Raw genomic sequence first — 5,720 nt, 5'->3', positions numbered from 1 at the left:
GCGCGCGGTGGAGGCCGGGCCGCACGAGGTTGTCGGCGCGAGGTCGTTGGCGGTGGTGGAGGGCCGCACGGGCGCACGCGGTGGAGGAAGAAAAAGGGCGGCGGTGTTCGACGAGGAAGAAGAGGAGGGGATCGATCTGCGCCAGGCACTGGTGGTTATATACCAGGGAGATTTACTCCCGGTGCCAGCCACCAGCCGGGAGTAAAGCTCCTTTACTCCCGGTGCGTGTTACCAACCGGGAGTAAAGGTATACCTTTACTCCCGGTTGGTAACACGCACCGGGAGTAAAGGTTTTTTTTGGCGGGCCACGAAACTGCAACCCACCCTTACTCCCGGGTGGGCTTCCCACCTGGGAGTAAAGGTGGCCTGCAGTTTCGTTTCCCGCATGTTTTAAGCAATAGTCTTGTTAAATACAATAGAAATGCAATAGTTTTTGTTAAATACATAGTAAATTAAATAAAAGGCATAAAATTATTTTTTTAAAAATATGGATTTTCTTTTTCTTTATTGCACATAGGAAAAATCTATAACCTAACTTTTTTTATTTTTTGTTACAATTATAAAACATAATGTAACTAATATTTATTATTTCGTTAATGCAAAAATGTAGTGTTTAATTAAAATTATTAAAACTATTGGTTTTGGACAGGAAATTTGTTTTCACATCATTTTAACGTTAATATTTTAATTTTTCATCACTCAATATCCTAATTTACCTTTTTGAGAGAGAAATCCCACCAAATCAAACATTGATTTAATTTGAAACATGACATAATAAACATCTGAATTCACAATTATTACATAATATCTCAAACACACACTACATTAAATCACTATATCATCAAGTGGGCACAGCAGTGAACTTCTTCTTTACGTATGTCCCTTGGTTATGATCGCGTCGTAACCATGGAGTGTCCTCATTATTTACCAAGATGCTAGGGTCTTTGTTCACTTTGAATGGCGGAATTCGGTCATCCTTTTCATAATCTTCTGACATGTCCGACTTGTCCTCCATTCCCACGATGACTCTTTTCCCTGAAAGAACTATGTGGCGCTTTGGCTCTTTGGTTGAGTCATTATCGTTTTTTCCTCTTTTTGGTTTGGTAGACATATCATTGACATAGAACACCTGATTCACATCCTTGGCAAGGACGAATGGTTCGTCTTTGTACCCAATATTACTAAGGTCTATTGTTGTCATTCCATACTCGTTGTCTACTGTTACCCCGCCACCGGTCACCTTGACCCATTGGCACTTGAACAATGGGATCTTCAAAGTAGGTGCATATTCTAGTTCCCATATTTCATCTATGCGTCCATAATATGTCTGCTTATTCCCATTCGGGTCTGTGGCATCTATGCGGACACCACTGTTCCCATTTATCTCGTACCCTTTGTATGTGACGATATGCCATGATGGTTGCATAGCCAATAAATACAGTTGCTCATGGATGCTCTCATCACCTTGACATTTTTTTCGCAACCAACCGCCGAAAGTTTCCATGTGCTTACGCGTAATCCAAGCTTCAGTCTTCCCTGGAAACTCGGATCGTAAGAGATCCTTGTGTGTCTCAATATACGGATCTACCAAAGAAGAGTTCTGTAGAACTGTGTAGTGCGCTTTATTGAAATAATCATCATCTGTACCAATATATGTTTTCCTCCCTAGTGTCCCCTTTCCGCTTAGTCTCCCTTCATGTCTCGATTCAGGAACACCAATCGAGTCAAGGTCGGAAATAAAGTCAACACAGAACTCAATGACCTCTTCTGTTCCATAGCCCTTGGCGATGCTTCCTTCTGGGCGAGCCCGGTTGTGAACATATTTCTTCAGGACTCCCATGAATCACAAGTTGGGTACAACAATTTCTTGTGATCTTCTAGCATCCGCTCGAACTTGATCTTCTCCTTTTCACTTTCACATTCTCTTTGTGCGTCACGAATGACCTGAGAAAGATCATCAGCCGGCTCATCTTCTGCGGCTACCTCTTCTTCAGCTTCTCCCATTGCAGTATCATTGAAGCACGCACCATTGGGAATAATATCATTGTCGTCCCATTGTTCTTCTTCACCTTCTTCCATTACAACACCGGTTTCTCCGTGCTTTATCCAACAAATATAGTTTGGCATGAAACCCGACTTGAACAAGTGTGAATGAAGAGTCCTTGAGCAAGGATATTCCACCATATTCTTACATATGGCACATGGGCAGCACATGAAACCGTCGCGTTTGTTTGCCTCGGCCGCACATAACAAAGAATGCACGCCGTCAATGAACTCTTGGGAGCAGCGATCGGCATTATACATCCAATGACGGCTCATCTGCATTACATGACATAAATACCATATTAAAGCCTAGATCATAATTAATTATTTATACAACATGCGTGCCACCACAAAAGATACAAATTTATGAAAGCATCGCTACAATGTAGATAATCCCAACTACCACTAAAAGAACTAAAGCTAAAATACATTTCAGTAGCACTAGGATTTCACGACCAATCTCAACTAAAACAGACAGATCCCCCGATTATGCAACATCTTTGGGCTTCTTCGGCTGGATCACTGCCTCATTAGCCGCCGTATCTGCCTGTTGTGCAAGATATTTTTGCACGAGTTCAACATACTCTTCCTCCCAGTAGAAGCCTGAACATCGTCCACTGCCATCCCACTGAAATTAAAACAAAAAATTAGAACTTTAATCACAACCATCATGAAAATAGGTATAAACTAACCATAATCATTAAATATGATAAAATAACTCACATTGCGATCCGGACACTTGTAGAAGATACGATTCTTGTTGGGACCCTCCTTCTTCACTCGGTACTCCATCACAATCTTCGTCTTATCACGACACTTGCCGCATGGAATGAGAGGGAGGCCTGGCCTAAGTCGCTTTGGAAACCCATGAGAGGCCGAGGACCCGGAAGCAGTTGCCATCTACTCTCTATACTCATTTTTTAATACACTATAAATTTCTCCTTTTATAAACAAATAAAATTATCTAGATCTCTATACTTATTTTTTAATACATTATAGCTCAAAAACATGTTTTAATAAATAACCATCCGTACTAGTTGACCTTGCTTACGTGATCATCTCGGCGAGCATTTCTCCACCAGACGGCACCGTACTTGGTCAAGGAAGAGCTCCGATTCTACGAGGAAGGGAACACGGTCTTCCACGACTGTTGTCGCTCTCCCTCGTAGACTCAAAGCTCCTCCTTGATATCCGTTACCGCTCGGTAGAGAACATGCTCGCCGAGATGAACACGGTCCGCAAGTTCAACTAGTACGGATTTTATATAATTTTCTAACTATTTTCTAAGTTTATATTTATATATACTACGTTTAGGTACGGTGATTGATAGACTACTGTGACGATATCGGGACATGTGAATAAATAACCATCCGTACTAGTTGACCTTGCTTAAGTGATCATCTCGGCGAGCATTTCTCCACCGGACGGCACCGTACTTGATCAAGGAAGAGCTCCGATTCTACGAGGAAGGGAACACGGTCTTCCACGACCGTTGTCGCTCTCCCTCGTAGAATCAAAGCTCCTCCTTGACGTCCGTTACCGCTCGGCAGAGAACATGCTCGCCGAGATGAACACAGTCCGCAAGTTCAACTAGCACGGATTTTCTATAATTTTCTAAATATTTTCTAAGTTTATATTTATATATACTTTAACCTTCTTTCATGTAAATATGCAAGCTTGAAGTGATTTTTAGCTCAAATTGCTTACAAATGAAAAAAACCACAATAAAGAACCATATACATATATAGTGAACAAAATGACATAAGACAATGGTGAAAAATGAGAGTATGAGATTGATAACCTTTACAACTGAAGAATCGACGGAGGAATCGAAGAAATCGACGGAGGAATCGAAGAATGGATGGAGGAACAATGGAGGGAGGGAGGAAGCAAGAACACTAGTGCAGTGAGCTTCAAAATGTGCTGAGCTCGGGCTCGGGGAGGAAGAAGGAGACGGCCAATATATAAAGGGAGGACATTTAGTCCCGGTTGGTGGCTCCAACCGGGACTAAAGGTAACTTTCCAACCCCGGGCGCAGCCACGGCCCGGGAGTAGACCTTTACTCCTGGTTGGAGCCACCAACCGGGAGTAAAAGTATACCTTTAGTCCCGGTTGGTGGCTCCAACTGGGACTAAAGGACCCTGCCACCTCTGTCTGGCGCAGTAGCCGTTGGGCAGGGACCTTTAGTCCCGGTTGGAGCCACCAACCGGGACTAAAGGTATTTCTAGTCCCGGGGGCAAAAAATTCCGGGACTAAAGGTATTTCTAGTCTATTTTGGCCGAGGATCAAAGGTCTGTTCTCTACTAGTGATTAAAAGTGATGAATTTTTGGGTCCTGCACCAATTTTTACAACCGGACTATATTTCCAACAACCCGTAGAAACAGAGGCATTTTTAGAGGCAACTGAAACACCACCTATCTAATAAAAATCGATTTCTAGAGGTGGACGATCTCTGAAACCATTTTTAGAGATGGTTTTTATAGAGTCGTCTCTACCAAAATGGAAATGATGCCTCTAAAATCATTTATGTAGTAGAGATATTCTAGTACAGTAGTACACATTCTAGAACTCATAATAATGAATTGTATTTCAGGATGGAGGGATCACTACATATATTTCCAAGCAACGAAGAAACAAATTAAATCCGAGAAAAAGATGTGCGAAGATGTATGGTTCCAGTTTTAATTTGCACAAATAGGTGATTTCTAATCCCGCAAACTGGCCCAATTGTGTAATCGTCGAACTGTATGAAAAATTACGATGACATAGATGCATATAAAGTGTATATATGTACTCACCTGGCATATTATGAAGAAAAATCCCTTGTATATTGCGGGCCGGATCAAGCACACTGTAAAAACCTAAGAGGCGGCGCAAAACAATGGCAGGAGAAAATTAGCAAGTGTTTGTCCAGAGGGGGGTCTGGTAAATTGTCGGAGCACACTAACGGTAAAAGCGACGTATTACCTGACGGTAAAAGCTGCGACGGAGGTGCACTGTCCCTCGGTTCGCCGCTGCAATGAACAGGACATCCATTGAAGAGAAGAAGCAGCAGCAACGGCAAAAGCATGGGCGGAATGCTGTGGCGGCCGCCTGTCATCGGCATCTTGCCCCCCGTTGATGAGCTGCTTCTCATGTATGTCCTTGCACCCGGCACAAATAGCTCCCACGCACGCGTCTTATTGGGTGCTGGGTCAACTGTGGCGTCAGCCTATAGCACGACTCTGCCGGACTAAATTTGTCGTTCGTTGCTTTTCGGTGAACACGGACAGTGACTCGCTGACAGGTCTTGTCTAAATGCTGGCCTGCCTATATAGCCATCGACTCTGCATCAGGACCAACGTCTAAGCTCCCTCTTTCCCAAAAAGAATAACGCTGTAAGATGCATGTTGGTCAAACTTTTTCAAATTTACTAGCTTAATGTAAAATATTAGCAACATTTATATCATTAAATAAATTTATAATTGTTCACAAAAAATTAAATAAATTATAATAAAATATATTTCACCAATTATGCATTTTAAGTATTAATATCTTTTATATATAATTGGTCAAAATAAAAGATGTTAGATTTTCTCGAAAAGCGTGAGAATGACATTCTTTGTGGATAGAGGGAGTACAAATTATTTTCGGTAATGCTATATGTCTGGCGTCCGATTCGCTTCTTCACCTCCGG

At 42.2% G+C, this 5,720-nt stretch overlaps 1 long non-coding RNA gene across 1 annotated transcript; it reads right to left on the bottom strand.

Moving 5' to 3' along the window:
* Nucleotides 1-2,372: 2,372 nt before the first annotated feature.
* Nucleotides 2,373-5,338, bottom strand: LOC136483028 (uncharacterized). Its single transcript, XR_010765284.1, has 4 exons — nucleotides 5,012-5,338; nucleotides 4,843-4,905; nucleotides 2,767-2,950; nucleotides 2,373-2,671 (listed from the first exon to the last, which is right to left on the bottom strand). It is a non-coding gene; the product is annotated as an uncharacterized lncRNA (long non-coding RNA).
* Between the last annotated feature and the right edge of the window lie 382 nt (nucleotides 5,339-5,720).

This window comes from Miscanthus floridulus, chromosome 9, assembly GCF_019320115.1.
Source record: "Miscanthus floridulus cultivar M001 chromosome 9, ASM1932011v1, whole genome shotgun sequence".
Classification (NCBI taxonomy): domain Eukaryota; kingdom Viridiplantae; phylum Streptophyta; class Magnoliopsida; order Poales; family Poaceae; genus Miscanthus; species Miscanthus floridulus.
This window is presented reverse-complemented; position numbering and strand designations above follow the sequence as displayed.